This window comes from Lutra lutra, chromosome 13, assembly GCF_902655055.1.
Source record: "Lutra lutra chromosome 13, mLutLut1.2, whole genome shotgun sequence".
Lineage (NCBI taxonomy): Eukaryota > Metazoa > Chordata > Mammalia > Carnivora > Mustelidae > Lutra > Lutra lutra.
The window spans coordinates 3,644,589-3,664,553 of record NC_062290.1 but is presented as its reverse complement, the minus strand read 5'-3'; the positions used below and the strand labels follow the sequence as shown (position 1 = coordinate 3,664,553).

Below are 19,965 nucleotides of genomic sequence, written 5' to 3'. Positions count from 1 at the left end.
CATTAACTTTCCATAAAAGAAAAAGAATCATAGGAGAATCCTATGAACAGTTTTATGCCAACAAGCTGTATAACCTAGATGAAATCAACAACTTCCTACAAACAGAATACTAAAACTGACTCAAAGAAATAAAAATCTGAACAGACCTACATCAAGTAAAGGGATGCAATCTGTAGTAAAACAAAACAAAACAAAACAAAAAACAAAAACCCAATGAAGAAAAGCTCAGAACTAAAGGGCTTTACTAATAATTCTACCAAACATTTAAAGAATTATCACCAATCCTCAAACTCTTCCAAAAAAATACAAGAGGGAACATTCCATAATATCAATATTACATTGGCATCAAAGCCACATAAAGATACCACAAGAAACAAATATTATTTCCCTATCCCTCACACACAGATGCAAATATCCTCAAAAAGATACTTGTTAACCAAATCTAGTAGCATCTTAAGTGGATTATCCATCATGATGAATTGAGATTTATCACAGGAATGGAAAGATGTTTCAAGATATGAAAATTAATCAGTATAACATATGACATTAATAGAATGAAGGAAATAACAAACATGGCTTTTCCCTTTTGTGGCCATTGCTGAAATGCCAGTAGCCAAAATGAAATTCAATCCTTTTGTGACTTCGGATCAGAGCAAGAACTGTAATAGGCATTTCAATGCACCCTCCCATATTTGCAGGAAGACTATGCCTTCCCCTTTTTCCATAGAGCTGAGATAGAAGTACAACATTTTTTATTATGTTAAGTTAGTCACCATACAGGAAGTACATATCATCCATGCCCATCTGAAAGGATGATGAAGTACAGGTTGTATGAGGACACTATAGAGGTCAGCAAATTGGCAAAGTAGTCCAAGTTTACAAGAAGAAATACATCATATACATTGAACAAGTACAGTGAGAGAAGGCCAATAGCATAACCATCCATGTGGGCATTCACCCTTGCAAGGTGGTTACCACTAGACTAAAACTAGACAAAGACCACAAAAAGAAAGCCATATCTCACCATGTAGGAAAGGAAAGGGGCAAATATAAGGAAGAAACAATTGAGAGGATTCAGGAATAAAGTAATCATATACGTGACTTTAAATAAAAACTGTTAAAATGAAGAAGACATAATTATCTCAGTAGATGCAAAAAATTTAATGAAATCTATCATTCTTTTATATATGGAAAATGTATATCTACATATACACATATATATAGGAAAAAGATAATCTAACTAGGCACAGAAGGTAATGTCCTAAATGAGCTGAAGAGTACAAAAACCCCACAGTTAACATTATACTCAATGGTGAAAGGATGAATGCTTGCTTTTGCCTCTTCTATTCAGCCTTGTACTGGGAGTTCTAGCCAAAGTAATTAGGCATGAAAAAGACATAAAATACATCCAAACTGGAAATGAAGAAGTACAGTTATCTGTTTGCAGTTGACATGATCCTATATACAGAAAAGCATAAAGAAGTCACAAAACACTATCTGAGCAAATTAACAATTTCAGCAAAGTTGCAAGATATTAGATCACACAAAAATCAGTTGTTTTCTATAATCTAGCAGTGACCCAATCAGAAAATAAAATTTAGGGAAACAAATCCACTTACAACAGCATATAAAAGAATACAATGGAATATAAGCCATCAGAAAGGATGCATATCTACCATTTGCATTGACATGGATGGAACTGAAGGGTTTTTGCTAAGTGAAATAAGACAAGCAGAGAAAGACAATTATCATATTATTTCACTCATATGTGGAACATAAGGAATAGTGTGAAGGACCACAGGGGAAGAGAGGGAATACTGAATGGGAAGAAATCAGAAAGGGAGACAAACCAAGAGAGACTTGGGACTTCAGGAAACACACTGAGGGTTATGGAAAGGAGGGAGTGAGGAGTTGGGGTAACTGGGTGATGTATATTAAGGAGAGCATGTGCTGTGATGAGCACTTGGTGTTAATACGCAACTAATGAATCACTAAACACTACATCAAAACTAATGATGTACTACTATTTGTTGGCTAACTGGACATAATAAAAAATAGAAGAATAAAATACTTAGGAATAAATTTAACCAAGGAGATGTCAGACTCGTACACTGTAAACTACAAACTACCAGTGGCTGAATGGATAAGCAAAATGTTGGAGTATTTATCCAATCCTATGTCTTTCAACCATAACAGGAACTAAACAAGAAGTGACATCAAGATGGCAGATGAGGCAGTCACAACCCCATCCTTATACAAAACAATAATATAACAACTACCCACAAATAAAAATAGATCTGAAAAGTGCCAGAATAAAATTAAGAAGCTGAAGCATCCCAGTGGAGCACAAAATCCATGGATATACACAGAGCAAAGTGAAGAAAGCATCCTACCTGTGTCACTCCATCCCCTAGCCCAGCAGTTTGGTGACCAGTGTGACCTGAAACCCTCCTCTACAGGGCAAAGGACAGCAGGAGGACCCCAACAGCCTTCATCACTGAGGACACCAGCAGCCCTTGCCATTCACCACCAGGGACTAGTGTAGACTTCACTGATGCGGACCTTAACCAACACAACTGCCCAGGGTTCAGGCCACTGTGCTCCTCGGGAGCAGAAGCCAATGCTGTGAATCCCCCCTCCACCCCTACAACTACCATGCATTCCCATGCCCCAGACCCTGTCACTATCTAATGTGGGTCCATGCCATGGATCCTAATGCCAAAAGAGATCCCTTAAACTGCAACACCCTTATGCAGAGGAAAGGGAGAGCAGAATCCCAGCAGCCTTCACTACTCCCACGGAAACCTTCAGTCTTTGATGATGCTGACAGAACAAAGCTGCCCATATTCAATACCACTGTGCCCCCTGAGAGCCAGAGGGGGGCTCACTGTTGTGCCACCCTTAAGCTGGAGCTGCCACACCCAACTCAGTCAGAGCCCTCATACCCACCCGTATGTGAAAATCTTTTCCAAAGCCAGTCCACAAAGCCTGGAAGAGGAGATTGCTCCTTCAAATGTATAGACATCAACATGAGGCTATAAGAAACATTAAAATAACCAGGGAAATATGATACCACCAAAGGAACAAATTTGTAGTAAGTAACCTGAAAGAAGTAGGTTATTTATGAACCACCTGCAAATACTTAAGTTTTTAAAAGAATCTCAGCAAGAAAGGGGCCAAGATAGTGACATAGGAAGACCCTGAATTCACTTCCTCCATGGACACACCAAATCTACACCTATCTATAAAGTAATTACTTTCAAAAAACTGAGGCCTTACTGAACAGCCTCTTCACAACAGAAGACAGAAAGACCATACAGAGAATGGCAGCTGTGAAAGTAAAAACTACAGTGGGGAAGGACGGTGCTGAGGGACCATGAACTGACTTGTCTTCCTTGAAGTACAGGGGGGAAAACCCCACAATTTGAAAGAGCAACTAGAATATAAAAGATCCAACCCTAGAACTCTATTAAATGGTATGAGAGCTGCTGGAACCTTCTCCAGGATGGGAGGGCTGCCAAGCACTACCATTTAGATTCTCCTTTCTACGTTGATATATGGATGGGAGCAGGGTCTGGGTCTTCTAGCTAACCAACTGCTTCAACTAGCCCTGGGCCCTTAACTTACACAAGCCTCAGCCATCCCAACAAGCCATCCTGCCAAGGTGACACAGGGGTGAGGCATCCTGGAACACTCCAGGCCCAGACCACTTTGGCTTCAGTTGCCCTGCAAGGGCACCCCCAGATCTCCACACCCATGCCAGCCACTGCTCCAGCCAGCCAGCCACATAAAGTCTACACAGGAGAATACTATACAAATAACTTCCTACATTTTCAGGAGAAGTAGCTATTCTAATTTATAGAAACAAAGAAAGCCAAGCAATATGAGGAGACAGAGGAATATGCTACAAATGAAAGAAAAGACAAAACCTCAGAAAAACAGCTAAGTGAAATGATGGAAATAAGTAACCTACCTGTTACTTAAAAGTTCAAAGTAAAGTTCATGAAGATGTTCACCAGACCAGACAGAATGGTGGATGAATTCAGGGAGAACTTCAACAGGGAGATAGAAAAAGTAACTGGGTGATATATGCAACTGATGAATTACTGAACTCTACATCTGAAATTAATGATGTACTCTACGTTGGCTAACTGAATTTAAATTAAAAAAAGAACTAAATAAATAAAATCTTTAAAAAAAAAAAAAAGGGGGGCGCCTGGGTGGCTCAGTGGGTTAAGCCGCTGCCTTCGGCTCAGGTCATGATCTCAGGGTCCTGGGATCGGGTCCCGCATCGGGCTCTCTGCTCGGCAGGGAGCCTGCTTCCCTCCCTCTCTCTGCCTGCCTCTCTGTCTACTTGTGATCTCTCTCTGTCAAATAAATAAATAAAATCTTTAAAAAAAAAAAAAAGAACTAATCACAGTTGAAGAACACAATAAATGAAATGAAAAATACAACAGAGGGAATCAACAGATTATAGGATGCAGAAGTACAGATAGGCCATCTGGAAGACAAGGAAAGGGAAACCCCAAAACATAACAATGAAAAGAAAAAAGAATTTTGAAAAATGAAGTTAAGGGATCTCTTGGGCAACATTAAGTGAGAAAACATTAACATTATAGGGATGAAAAGAGAGAAAGCAGAAAATTATTTGAAGAAAGAATAGCTGAAAATTTCCCTAACCTAGGGAAGGAGACCGACATCTAGGTTTAAGATGCACAGGGTTCAATTCCAAATAAGATGAACCCACCGATATACCTGGCACAACACCTAATTAATATGGCAAAATTAAAGATAAAAGAATTTTAAAAACAGCAAAAGAAAAGCAAGTTGTTATATATAAAAGAAACCCCATAAGGCTATAAGTGGAGTATTCAGCAGAAACATAAGGAACTGCCGTGGTACACTCCAAGTGCTGAGAGGGAAAAGCCTATAATCAAGAATACTTAGCAGAAGATGGCAGAGAAGTAGCAGGCTGAGACGACATCAGGTAGCAGGAGATCAGCTAGATAGCTTATCAAACCATAGTGAACACCTACAAATCCAACAGGAGATCGAAGAGAAGGAGAGCAACAATTCTAGAAACAGAAAATCGACCACTTTCTGAAAGGTAGGACCGGCAGAGAACTGAATCCAAAGCGACAGGAAGATAGGCTGCGGGGAGAGGGGCCCGCTCCTGGCAAGCGGCAGAGCAACAGAGCACAAAATCAGGGCTTTAAAAAGTCTGCTCCACTGAGGGACATTGCTCTAGAGGCTAAACCAGGGTGAAGCCCACACGGGGTCAGCATGGCCCCAGGTCCCATGGGGTCACAGAAGGATTGGGGGTGTCTAAGTGTCACAGAGCTCACAGGTATTAGAGCAGGGAAGCTGGCTACAGAGACAGCCAAGGAGTGAGCTCTCAGCTCGGGGTTACCTTGAACCGTAATCCATGGCACAGGCCACTGCTCTGTGGGTGGGGTCCCCACAAGATCCAGGGAGACACCCCCTGGAAGAGCTCAGGGATCTGCGTGGTTCAAAGACTCCAGGCAGAGCTGTGTACCAGAGGAAGAGACGCTTGGTCACAGGCTGGGTGAGCTTGGAGCACGGCTGGAGGCCAGGGAGACAGGAGCGATTGAGCAATTTCTCTGATGATGCACTGAGGAGTGGGGCCCGGAGCTCTCAGCTCCTCTGGGCCAGATATTAGGAGGCCACCATTTTCATTCCCATCCTCCGGAACTCTACGGAAAGCGTTCAGGGAACAAAAGCTCCCCAAAGCTAACCCGAGCAGATTACTTAGCCTGGACCCTGGTAAGGGCAGTGCAATTCCGCCTGGAGCAAAAACACTTGAGAATCACTACAACAGGCCCCTCCCCCAGAAGATCAACAAGAAATCCAGCCAAGACCAAGTTCACTTACCAAGGAGAATAGTGGAATTCCAAAGGAGAAGAAAGCAAAGCATGGAATTCATGGCTTTCTCCCCATGATTCTTTAGTCTTGCAGTTATTTTTTTTTTCTTCTTCTAAATTTTTTAAACTTTTACTCTTCCTCTTTTAACGTTTTTTTAACTAGTTTATCTTAACAATAACCTTTCATTAAAAAAAACTTTTTTGAACCTTCATTATCATAGTCATATTTTATCCTTCATTGTATAATAAAGTATTTATAAATAAAGTTATTATTTTTTGTATACACATAGGGTTTTTTCTTCTAAAAAATTTGGGGTACAACTTCTAATAGACCAAAATATACCCTAAATCTAGCTCCTGGCTTGTTCTGGTCTCCAGCCCAAGCAAATTCTTTCCACTTTCTTTTTCTTTATTCTCCCAACCAACTTACTTTATCAACTCATTTTTTAGAAATTAAAAAAATTTTTTTTCAGCTTTATACACATATTCCATCCCTTCATTGTGTTTATCCTTATATATGTTTTTCATTCCTTAAAATTTTGGAAGGTAGTTTCTTCTAAGACACCAAAATACTTCCAGAATTAAGTGGGTGACCCGGTTCTAGCCACCAGTCTAATACATATATATTTTTTCTTTTTTATATTTTTTCTTTGTTTTCTTTTTTTAATTCTTTTTTCCTGAACTTCTTTTTATCCCCTTCCCCACCCCGCAACGATTTGGGTTCTTTTCTGATTTGGTTAAAGCACATTTTCCTGGGGTCTTTGCCACCCTTTTAGTATTTTATTTGTTCCTTCATATATTCTTATCTGGACAAAATGACAAGGCGGAAAAACTCACCACAGAAAAAAGAACAAGAGGCAGTACCGAAGGCTAGGGACCTAATCAATATGGACATTGGTAATATGTCAGATCTAGAGTTCAGAATGACGATTCTCAAGGTTCTAGCCAGGCTCGAAAAAGGCATGGAAGATATTAGAGAAACCCTCTCCGGAGAAATAAAAGCCCTTTCTGGAGAAATAAAAGAACTAAAATCTAGCCAACTTGAAATCAAAAAAGCTATTAATGAGGTGCAATAAAAAATGGAGGCTCTCACTGCTAGGATAAATGAGGCAGAAGAAAGAATTAGTGATATAGAAGACCAAATGACAGAGAATAAAGAAGCTTAGCAAAAGAGAGACAAATACTGGACCATGAGGGGAGAATTTGAGAGATGAATGACACCTTAAGATGAAACAACACTATCTGAGGGTTTTGAAGGGGTGGGGGGTGGGAGGTTGGGGAAACCAGGTGGTGGGTATTAGAGAGGGCACGGATTGCATGGAGCACTGGGTGTGGTGCAAAAACAATGAATAATGTTACGCTGAAAAGAAATTAAAAAGATGAAACAACATTAGAATAATTGGAATTCCAGAAGAAGAAGAAAGAGAGAGGGGAGCAGAAGGTATATTAGAGAGAATTATTGTAGAGAATTTCCCTACTATGGCAAAGGGAACAAGCATCAAAATCCAGGAGGTGCAGAGAACCCCTCTCAAAATCAGTAAGAATAGGTCTACATCCCATCACCTAATAGTAAAATTTACAAGTCTTAGTGACAAAGAGATAATCCTGAAAGCAGCCCAGGAAAAGAAGTCTGTAACATACAATGGCAAAAATATTAGATTGGCAGCGGACTTATCCACAGAGACCTGGCAGGCCAGAAAGAGCTGGCATGATATATCAGAGCACTAAACAAGAAAAACATGCAGCCAACAATACTATATCCAGCTAGGCATTCACTGAAAATAGAAGGAGAGATAAAAATCTTCCAGGACAAACAAAAGCAAAGAATTTGCAAACACCAAACCAGCTCTACAGGAAATATTGAAAGGGGTTCTCTAAGCAAAGAGAGACCCTAAAAGTAATAGATCAGAAAGGAACAGAGACAATATACAGTAACAGTCACCTAACAGGCAATACAATGGCACTAAGTTCATATCTCTCAATAGTTACCCTGAATGTAAATGGGCTAAATGCCCCAATCAAAAGACACAGGGTATCGGAATGGATAAAAAAAGAAAACCCATCAATATGCTGCCTACAAGAAACTCATTTTAGACCTGAAGACACCTCCAGATTTAAAGTGAGGGGGTGGAAAACAATTTACTATGCTAATGGACATCAGAAGAAAGCGGGGTGGCAATCCTTTTATCAGATCAATTAGATTTTAAGCCAAAGTCTATAATAAGAGATGAAGAAGGACACTATATCATACTCAAAGGGTCTGTCCAAAAAGAAGATCTAACAATTTTAAATATCTATGCCCCTAACATGGGAGGCCAAATATATAAACCAATTAATAACAAAATCAAAGAAACACATAGACAATAATACAAAAATAATAGGGGACATTAACACTCCCCTCACTGAAATGGACAGATCATCCAAGCAAAAGATCAACAAGGAAATAGAGGCCTTAAATGACACACTGGACCAGACGGACATCACAGATATATTCAAAACATTCCATCCCAAAGCAAAAGAATACACATTCTTTTCTAGTGCACATGGAACATCCTCCAGAATAGATCACATCCTGGTTCATAAATCAGGACTCAATCTGTATCAAAAGATTGGGATCATTCCCTGCATATTTTCAGACCACAGTGCTCTGAAGCTAGAACTCAATCACAAGAGGAAATTTCCAAAGAACCCAAATACATGGAGACTAAACAGCACCCTTCTAAAGAATGAATGGGTCAACCAGGAAATTAAAGAAGAATTGAAAAAATTCATGGAAACAAATGATAATGAAAAAACAATGTTTCAAAATCTGTGGGACACAGCAAAGGCAGTCCTGGGAGGAAAATATATAACGATACAAGCCTTTCTCAAGAAACAAGAAAGGTCTCAAATACACAACATAACCCTACACCTAAAGGAGCTGGAGAAAGAACAACAAAGAAAGCCTAAGCCCAGCAGGAGAAGAGAAATAATAAAGATCAGAGCAGAAATCAATGAAATAGAAACCAAAAAACCAATAGAACAAATCAACGAAACTAGGAGCTGGTTCTTTGAAAGAATTAATAAGATCAATAAACCCCTGGCCAGACTTATCAAAAAGAAAAGAGAAAAGACCCAAATAAATAAAATCATGAATGAAGGAGGAGAGATCACAACCAACACCAAAGAAATACAAACAATTATAAGAACATGTCATGAGCAACTCTACGCCAACAAAGTTGACAATCTGGAAGAAGTGGATGCATTCCTAGAGACATATAAACTACCACAACTGAAACAGGAAGAAATAGAAAACCTGAACAGACCCATAACCAGTAAGGAGATTGAAACAGTCATCAAAAATCTCCAAACAAACAAAAGCCCAGGGCCAGACGGCTTCCCAGGGGAATTCTACCAAACATTTAAAGAAGAATTAATTCCTATTCTCCTGAAACTATTCCAAAAAATAGAAATGGAAGGAGAACTTCCAAACTCATTTTATGAGGCCAGCATCACCTTGATCCCAAAACCAGACAAGGATCCCATCAAAAAAGAGAATTACAGACCAATATCCTTGATGAACACAGATGAAAAATTCTCACCAAAATACGAGCCAATAGGATCCAACAGTACATTCAAAGGATTATTCACCACGACCAAGTGGGAGTTATTCCAGGGATGCAAGGTTGCTTCAACATCCACAAATCTCAATGTGATACAACACATTAATAAAAGAAAGAACAAGAACCATAGGATACTCTCAATAGATGCTGAAAAAGCATTTGACAAAGTACAGCATCCCTTCCTGATCAAAACTCTTCAAAGTGTAGGGATAGAGGGCACATACCTCAATATTATCAAAGCCATCTATGAAAAACCCACTGCAAATATCATTCTCAATGGAGAAAAACCTGAGAGCTTTTCCACTAAGGTCAGGAACACGGCAGGGATGTCCATCATCACCACTGCTATTCAACATAGTACTAGAAGTCCCAGCCTCGGCAATCAGACAACAAAAAGAAATTAAAGGCATGCAAATAGGCAAAGAAGAAATCAAACTTTTGTCACTCTTTGCAGATGATATGATACTATATGGGGAAAACCCAAATGACTCCACTCCAAATCTGCTAGAACTTACACAGGAATTCAGTAAAGTGTCAGGATATAAAATCAATGCACAGAAATCAGTTGCATTTCTTTACACCAACAAGTCAGAAAAAAGAGAAATTAAGGAGTCAGTCCCATTTACAATTGCACCCAAAACCATAAGATACCTAGGAATAAACCTAGCCAAAGAGACAAAGAATCTACACTCAGAAAACGATAAAGTACTCATGAAACAAATTAAGGAAGTCACAAAGGAATGGAAAAAATGTTCCATGCTCCTGGATTGGAAGAACAAATATTGTGAAAATGTCTATGCTACCTAAAGAAATCTACACATTTAATGCAATCCCTGTCAAAATCCCATCCATTTTTTTCAAAGAAATGGAACAAATAATCCTAAAATTTATATGGAACCAGAAAAGACCTCGAATAGCCAAAGGAATATTGAAAAAGAAAGCCAAAGTTGGTGGCACCACAATTCCGGACTTCAAGCTCTATTACAAAGCTGTCATCATCAAGACAGTATGGTACTGGCACAAAAACAGACACATAGATCAATGGAACAGAATGGAGAGCCCAGAAATAGACCCTCAACTCTATGGTCAACTAATGTTCGACAAAGCAGGAAAGAATGTCCAGTGGAAAAAAGACAGCCTCTTCAACAAACGGTGTTGGGGAAATTGGACAGCCACATGCAGAAAAATGAAATTGGACCACTTCCTTACACCACACATTAAAATGGACTTAGAGTAGGTGAAGGACCTCAATGTGAGAAAGGAATCTATCAAAATCCTTGAGGAGAACACAGGCAGCAACCTCTTCGACCTCAGCTGCAGCAACTTCTTCCTAGGAACATTGCCAAAGGCAAGGGAAACAAAGGCAAAAATGAACTATTGGGACATTATCAAGTTAAAAAGCTTCTGCACAACAAAGGAAAGTCAACAAACGTAAAAGGCAACCTATGGAATGGGAGAAGACATTTACAGATGACATATCAGATAAACGGCTGGTATCCGAGATCTATAAAGAGCTTATCAAACTCAACACTCAAAAAACACGGGGCACCTGGATGGTTCACTGGGTTAAACCTCTGCCTTCAGCTCAGACCATGATCTCAGGATCCTGGGATCAAGCCCCACGTTGGGCTCTCGGCTCGCAGGGGAGCCTGCTTCCCTCCCGCCCCACCCCGCCTCTCTGCCTACTTGTGATCTCTGTCTGTCAAATAAATAAATAAATAAATAAATAAATAAATAAATAAATAAATAAATAAATAAATAAATAAATAAAATCTTTCTAAAAAGAGCAAAGAAGACATACAAATGACACATGAAAAATTGTTCAACATCACTACCCATCAGGGAAATACAAATCAAAACCAAATTGAGATAACACGTTATACCAGTTAGAATAGCTAAAATTAACAAAACAGGGAAAAAATGTTGGTGAGGATGTAGAGAATGGAGAACCCTCTTGCACTGTTAGTGGGAATGCCAGCTAGTACAGCTACTCTAGAGAAGAGGATGGAGGTTCCTCAAGAAGTTAACAATAGAGTTACCCTATGACCCAGCAACTGCACTACTGGGTATTTACCCCAAAGATACAGATGTAGTGAAAAGAAGGGGCACATGCACCCCAATGTTCATAGCACCTATGTCCATAATAGCCCAACTGTGGAAGGAGCCGAGATGCCCTTCAACAGATGAATGGATAAAGAAGATGTGGTACATACATACAATGGAATATTACTCAGCCATCAGAAAGGATGAATACCTACCATTTACAACAACGAGGATGGAAGTGGAGGGTATTACACTTAAGTGAAATAAGTCAACCAAAGAAAGACAGTTATCATATGGTTTCAGTGATATGTGGAATATAAGAAACAGTGCAGAGGATCATAAGGGAGGGAAACCTGAATGGAAAGAAATCAGAGAGGAATACAAACCAGGAGAGACTCCTGACTCTGGGAGACAAACTGAGGGTTGCTGAAGGGGAGGTGAGGGGGGAATGGGGTAACTGGTGGATGGGCATTAAAGAGGGTATGTGATGAGCCCTGGGTGTTATTAAATGCAACTGACAAATTATTGAACACATGTAAAACTAATGATGTATCTTATCTTGGCTAATTGAATTTAAAAAGATGAAGTATAAAAAAATTAAGTGACCTATAGATTCAATAAAACCCATACTTTTTTATTTGAGAGAGAGAGAGAGAGAGAGAGAGAGAGAGAGGGAGGAGGGCAAAGGGAGAGGGAGGGAGAGAATCTTAAGCAGGCTCTATGCACAGCATAGAACCTGACATGGGGCTCCATCTCAGATCATTCATTACCTGAGCCAAAATCAAGAATCAGATGCTCAACCAACTGAGCCACCCAGGCACCCCAACAGAATCCCTATTAAAATCCCAATGGAATTCTTTACAGAAATAGAAAAAAACAACCCAAAAATTCATACGAAACCATAAAAGATCCTGAACAGCCAACACAGTTTTGGACAAGAACAAAGCTGGAGGCATCACACTTCCTGATTTCAAAATATTTTATAAATCTACAATATATTAGTACTGGCATTTAGACCATTAGATCAGTGGAACCAAGAGCCCAGAAATAAATCCATATATAGTGTGATCTTCAAGAAGGATTCCAAGAACTCACAATGAGGAAAGGTTAGCCTCTAATAAATGACGGGAAAAAACGATCACTACATAGTTAAGAGCGAGACTGGTTCCTTATCTAACTTCATCTACAAAATTAAATGAATAAAAAAGACTTAAGACCTGAAACTGATAAAGACAAAGGACTAAAACTTCTTGACATTAGTCCAGGCGATAACTTTTGGATCTGATACCAACAGCAATGACAACCAAAAAGTAAAAACAGACAAGTTGATTTGCATCAAACTAACAGCTTCTGCACAGCAAAGGAAACCATCAAAAAATGAAAAGGCAAGCTACAGAATGGGACACAATATTTGAAACTACGTATCCCACAAGGGGTTAAGATCCAAAATATATGAGGAATTCCTTCAACTCAACAGCAAAATAGCAAATAATTCAAAAGAAAGTCAACAAAGTATTTGAATAGATCTTTTTCCAAAGACCCTTTTTATAAAAGGCCAACAGATGTAAGAAAAGTTGCTCAATATTACTAACGGTCAGGCATTTGCAAATTAAAACCACAACGACGTATGACCTCACACCTGCTAGAACGGTTGCGGTATTTCACGCTGCTCATTCTGCTCCTGGGATGTCTTTTGCATCTTCACGGCCTGGCCTCCAGATGCATTGACCAAGGTCATGTTTAGTTTGCTGGGATGGGTCAACCAGTTCGACTGATACTCGGCACATACAAGTGCTCGGTCGTAACTGCTTACCTCTGAACATCAACTTCATCACCTGAAATGTGAAACAGTAATGTACCCACTAGGGGTTTTTTTATGGATTTGGCAAGCATGAATATGAATGTATTCCTCATAGTGCCTGGCACATGCTAAAAACTCAGTGGTGCAGTGATGATGCAAATTTACTTTTCAACAGAGCCTGATGAACGCAGCTGGGCACTCGGTTTGGGTCTGTTCTTCCTTTACCGGTCCAGGACACCAGGAGTTTTGGCTGTTGACATTCGGATCACGGGAGACAAGCTGCAGTCTAATTTAGAACATTTAGAATTTTATACCCAGTTTATTTTAACTTATATGCTGTGCCTGCTTCATTGCATTTGAACTATGAGCCATAGGAGTTTAGGTTTTTCGTGAGCAACATTTGGGTTTGTTGCTTTGCAGGATGCCATGTGTCCTGTGTCAGCTGGCTTAATTTGTTCTACCTCCCAGTGATATGAGCTGACGGTGATCAGGCCTAGGACATGTCCTGGGTGGAGGTAATGAAGACTCAATGCTCCCATCCTTGAGGGACATGTGTGCCACTAGGCAGCAGGTTCACAGGTCCTGTTGACAAAGCGGACCATGCAGTTCATTCTCTCACGGATGGCCTGGTGTCTCATGTGTCAATGGTTACCAATTCCTGGAGTTAGGATACTCGCTAAGACACTGACCAGCTTCCCACTTCAGCCTTGAGAGAGACATTGTAGGACAATGAAGCAGGATGAGGGCCAAGAGAGTAACAGGGCAGATCTCAGTCAGGAAGGACTCCATAAAGAGAAGAGAGAAGCATTCTAACATGAGGAAACAGAAAATGAAGAGGCCCCAATGTGCCTTTCAAGAACAGAAAGAAGGCTGCTGCACCTGGGGCTCATGACCAAGGCCAGTGGGGCGGCAGTGAGAGGTGGTCAGACCAGAAGGGGCCTAGGAAGGGACACTGTGAGGAGTCAAGTTTGTTCTGATAAGAGTGGGTGCCAAGAAGGCGGAAATGAGAGGCAGGAGGATGGTGTGAGAACATGGGGAAGAGGAATCCCTCCTACCTGGAGAAGGTGACTCTCACCCACGGTGTCAGGGGAGAGAAAGCAGGATGGGAAGCAGGGGCAGGCTGGGGAAGGACAGTGAGAACTGACATGCAGGGGGCCTCATGCTGATGTCACCAGAGGACACAAAGTACAGTAGAACATGTGCATACACAGACCGGTCAGCAGGGCCAGGCCTGAGAAAGACCCTGTGGGGAACTTGGCCCTTACCCTCTGTGGGAGCCATCCAAAGAAGAAAGTAGATTCCTCCCTCAGGAACTATCCTTGGATCTACTACTTCCTGGCAGAGTTCATCCAATGGGTCACTCCCACCAGCACATTCTGGAGAGAACTGGTCAAGTCTGACCTCCTGGAGGAGAATCCCTGATCTCCCAGCCACTCCACTGAGGACAGTGACACTGAATTCTGGGGAAGTCAGCCCCACTCTGCATCCAGCCACTAGCAGAAGTGATATTCCCAGACCCATCCAGGTAAGCTTAAGAAGACCACTGACCATGCCAGGGGAATGGCTGCTCTAGAAAAGAGACAGGATGAGTCTGAGCAACAGAAGATCACAACAAACAAGGGTCAGTCCACATGGGAGAGCCTCACAGTCGCCAATATGCCCCCTGTCCCCCTCCTACACCAACACACACTCCAGCTAGTCACAATGAGCCACTACCACACAGTCCCACAGAGCTCTGCGTGTCCCCAAACACACAAACCGTACCCACCAGATGCCCACTAGTGCACCTAGAACCCTCATGTCCCAGACCTACACCTTTAACCCCAATGAAATTACAGCCATGGTCTTGAATACAAAAATGTACTCCCAACCAGCCCCCAATAATCAAACACTTAAATACACACATCCTCATATCCCCCCAAAAATCCACTCAGCCCCGTACCAATCCCCAATGAAATCATACAAACCCTCCAACAATAACTGAATACATTAAAACCAAACTCACATACTTAATATTAAACACAATCCCATAATCCTAAATATACCACATATAGTCCCCTAGAACTATTAACGTCCACTTGTGTACAATGCCTCCAAAACTCAACACACAAATACCATCCAATAGATACACATGGGGTTCCCTACTTTCTCCTAAATACTCCTCAAAAGAACGACCTCACCACCCCAATACAAACCTATACCTGTCTCCTCTTGATAACCTATAAATGGCATCTGTCTATACCCCCCAATTACAGACACACAACTCACAACACCCCACTACACTGACAATCTGAAGCTCCCAAAGCCCTCTACTCCCTAAATTCTTACCCTAAGTATACACACAGCCCTGATAGTGCAAATATACATAAAACCAACACACAAAGCATTAACACATAACATTATGTCTTCTCAAATGCACAGACACATATTTACAATAGTTTCAAAATGCACAGACACACACACTATGCCACACCAACTATATACTCATGGCTTTCATTGCCCCTCAAAATCGCACATACACGGTTGCTACACATCTTTAAAATTATCCTGAAACATCCATCCCCCCAAAATACACCCATAGGTTCCCCCCATACCGATATGTCCTGATTCAGGCTTTCTCCCCAACCTCCTTCCACACACAACACACACACACACACACACACACACACAACAATCCCTCCAATCCCTGTCCCCACCCAAGGTCTCCAGAAAAAAATACTCATCAGATCTTCTTAAACCTGAATATACAGAGCCAATCCCTCAAACCTCGTAAAATACACAAGAACCCTTCCAAATTCATCAAACACACTCCTAGACCCCCTACATAAATACATACATGTGCAACCGTCCATGCCCCAAATATACATGTACCCAGAACATAAGCAATCCCCAACCCTCAAATGTATGTATTAGATTCCTCACTAGACACTCTGAATTTACACACACCACAGCCCAGCCTGTGCTATAGACACTCTATACACCCACACCAACTTCCTACCAGCACTGTGAACATTCAGAGGCACTCACACAATGCCAGTGTGTACACAGAGTGTACACAAGCACACACTTGCACACAGAGCTCCAACCTCATGATGAGAGAACAGCTCTTCTGAGGGGCTGCCGGCACATTCTACAGCATGACAACCTGCTCACACCCAGTCTGGACAGTTCCATAAAGACCTGAGCTCAGAATTCCCACCCCAAGCTCCCACTCTACTTTTCCTAGGGCACCTTTACAGGTAACCACTAAAGAGGTGAGCCCACGAAAATTTAGGGACCTCCGCCCCAAACACCTATAAGTCCTCAGTGCTTGCTACCCTGCTCTCTATGTCCTGCTGGCTGTGACCGGAGACAGAGAACTGCCCTTCCATTGCACACACCCCATTACTGGGATCTGTAAGTAAATCTTGTGACTCCATGTCCTTTGGAGGGGCTGTACTGAAACTGTGCCTTCACTTCCCCAAAGTGGGAGTGCCCGTGCTGAGGGAGCTCCCTCCTTCAGCAAGTCATACCCTGCAGGTTCTCAATACAGTGTACCAGGCTCAGGACCCCCAACATACCTCCGAACCTTATACGAGGGCCATCCCAACCTCCCTCAGACACAAGCACACACCTCCAGGCTCCCTGACTTGACACACACACACACTCACAGCCCCAACACGTACATACACAATTGCCTCCACCTTGAAGACACTCACACACTCAGAATCTATGTAAAGAAATTGCTATAAGCTGTAACAGGCAGGAGTCTGATGACAGTGGCATGCGTCCTGAGTTGACAAGAGCACCTTTGGGAGAGAGCGTCAGCCCCCTGCTCCCTCAGGGATGGCGGCAACTACAGAGAACAGCGTTGCCCGGGGGCATCCTGTTTCCAGGAAGGCATTTGTCTCATGGGCTGATGAAGGCCTGGCCAATTTCTTCCAATGGTGACAGCTCTGAGAGACAGTATAGCTCCTCAGCTCCAGGAGGAGAAGCAGAGGCTGTTCCGGAGTCTGCTGAGAGACCACTGTGCCCAGTTCTTCCTGTTTCTACCCTCACAGGTGCTGTTTAGTAAATACCTTGTTTCCTAAACTCTGTGTCTGGTTCTGTGTTCCAAACTATGACACTCTACACACCCATGACAATTATTTATCAAGCATCAAGGATCACAGTAAAGACCCCTCTCCTGGCTCTTACATTCCAGGGGAGAAAAGAGATAATAAACATATGGTTATATCATGGACTTGGATGCATGCACGTGCACAGTCAAGACGGTGACAAAGGACTCTTGATCTCTTGGGAGGAAGTGGGGGAAGGTGCAAACAGATTTGCAAGTCAGGACAGGTTTCTTGCTCGAAGCATGAGAAAGCTGCAGGAAGGACGTAGACCACTGACCCCCAAACTAGAATCCTCTCAGCATCCCCAACTACTAGCAGCCACGGGAGCAGAGTCTGGCCGAGGGTGGAGGAATTTACCTCCCGACGTGCTCCCTCCCCCTCGCCCAGCAGAGTCAAAGCCTGCCTCCAGCCTCATCCTGAGTCCCATCTTCTCCCTCCTCTGTTCCTAGTGTCCCACTGGCCCTGTTCTGCTTTTCCTGGTCTCTGTAGGTTGTAAGCCTCCTCTCTTGGACCCTAGCAGACATCAGAACAGGGTACTTTGTGTGGAGAAAAGGGAACACTCTTACACTGTTGGTGGGAATGCAAACTGGTACAACCACTCTGGAAAACGGTTTGGAGCTTCCTCGAGATGTTAAAAATAGAGCTACCCTATGACCCACCAATTGCACTACGGGGTATTTACCCCAAAGATACAGAGGTAGTAGAAAAGAAGGGGCACATACACCCCAATGTTCATAGCAGCAATGTCCACAACAGCCCAATTGTGGAAGGAGCGGAGATGTCCTTCAACAGATGAATGGAAAAAGAAGATATGTTTCATATATACAACAGAATATTACTCAGCCATTAGAAAGGATGAACACTTAACATCTACACCAATGTGGATGGAACTGGAGGGTATTCTGCCAAGTGAAATAGGTCAGCCAGAGAAACACAATTATCATAAGGTTTCACTCACAGAGGAACATAAGGAATAGTGCAGAGGACAATGGGGGTGAGGGGGGACTGAATGAGAAGAAATCATTGAGGGAGACAAACCTTATGAGACTCCTGACCCTGGGAAACAAACTGAGGGCTGTGGAAAGGGAGGTGGGTGGAGGGATGGGGTTACTGGGTGGTGGGAACTGAAGAGGGCATGTGACACGATGAGCACCAGGTGTTGTTATGTACAACTGATGAATCATTGAACATTATATCAAAAACTAATGATGTATTATGTGTTGGCTAACTGAATTTAAATTAAAAAAATTTAAAAAGAAAGAACAGTGTCCTTTGTAGGAACAGTTCCCTAGTGGCCACAGAGCCACCTTTTGGGTCTCCTCAGATGCACTCCTGTGTCGCTGCAGGGCTCCTGGGCCCCCATGCCCCAGGGCGGTTGAGAGGGTTCAGGTCCTCTCTCCCCAACAACTTCTGGGAAGTAGAGCAAGTTGGAGCTTCTAATGGCCTGGCCAAAGGGGCCACTCAGTACGAAACAGAGGATTCCTTCTGTCCGTGGAGATACGGGGCAACACAGGCTATGTCCCATGATACACACTCCAAAAAATACTTGAGGCCCCAGAACAACCAGCTCTGACCAGCCTCAGCCATTCCAGCAATCCCCATTCATTCCATCTGAGTGGGGGGTTTTCAGTGCTGGTTCAATACCACGATATCCCTATTTCTCTCCCTTAAATCTCAGGGTCTACATCTTCCCATCTCAAAGACAAGGCACACTAAACCCAAGGATGTATACCTTGTACACATATTGCATTCTCTTTAGAATACTCTTTAAAACAGAAAAGCAGGCAGAGATCCATTCCGCCGACAAAACACAATACAGTTAGCCTACCATACCGGCATTTTATTGGGGACAGGTTATGAAGGAGGCAGTGAGAGCTACTAGGAACCCACCCGTACTAAGAAAGTCAGTTCAAGAAGCTGGCAATAGCACCTTCTGTTGGAGGGAGATCCAGGAGACTCACCATAAGGAAGGCCCAGAAATGCTGGGTGGGTCCAAGGGAGGTGGGAGGCAGGAGGCAGCTACGTGGCCAGCTGGTGGCCATGCTGATCACGTGGCTGGTGGGTTTGCAGCTCCACCTGGACAGAGGAAAGAGCATCAGGTTTTCCTTTCAGAGAAACATGAAGCTATGTGCTTCCCAGTCCTAGGAGCATCCTGAACATTCAGAAAAGAAGAGAGCATTTCTAAAGGGTTTGGGGACATGAGAGCCATATCCATTCAGAGCAGAACATCGCAGTCCTTCTGGGTCACAGCCCCTAGCTCTTCTTCATGGACAAAGCCTCCCCACACCCAGCCTTGTCAGTTCGCTGACCCCTAGGGGTCCTGCCTAGCCCCGAGGACTCAGGTTTCCACTGGGATAGGCTGGTTGAGAACTAGAGATTCCCAACACTCCCCATGACTCTGGGCAAGGGGTTCTGCAGGCTTTCACCTCCTGGACCCATGCGGAGGGCGTTCTTCCTACCAGCCATGCTCCAGAAGAGACAATGACGCCTGCAGCTACCTAGGTGATTTACAAGGGGTTGTCTGGGAGAGCATGCTCTCT

General features: G+C 42.5%; 1 long non-coding RNA gene and 1 pseudogene across 1 annotated transcript; one reads left to right on the top strand and one right to left on the bottom strand.

Moving 5' to 3' along the window:
- The first annotated feature begins 618 nt into the window (after positions 1-618).
- Positions 619-1,084, top strand: LOC125084080 (60S ribosomal protein L26-like; annotated as a pseudogene).
- Positions 1,085-5,517: 4,433 nt separating this feature from the next.
- On the bottom strand, positions 5,518-19,497 carry LOC125084081 (uncharacterized). The gene is made up of 3 exons (XR_007122464.1): positions 19,387-19,497; positions 18,708-18,713; positions 5,518-5,528 (listed from the first exon to the last, which is right to left on the bottom strand). It is a non-coding gene; the product is annotated as an uncharacterized LOC125084081 (long non-coding RNA).
- Positions 19,498-19,965: the final 468 nt, after the last annotated feature.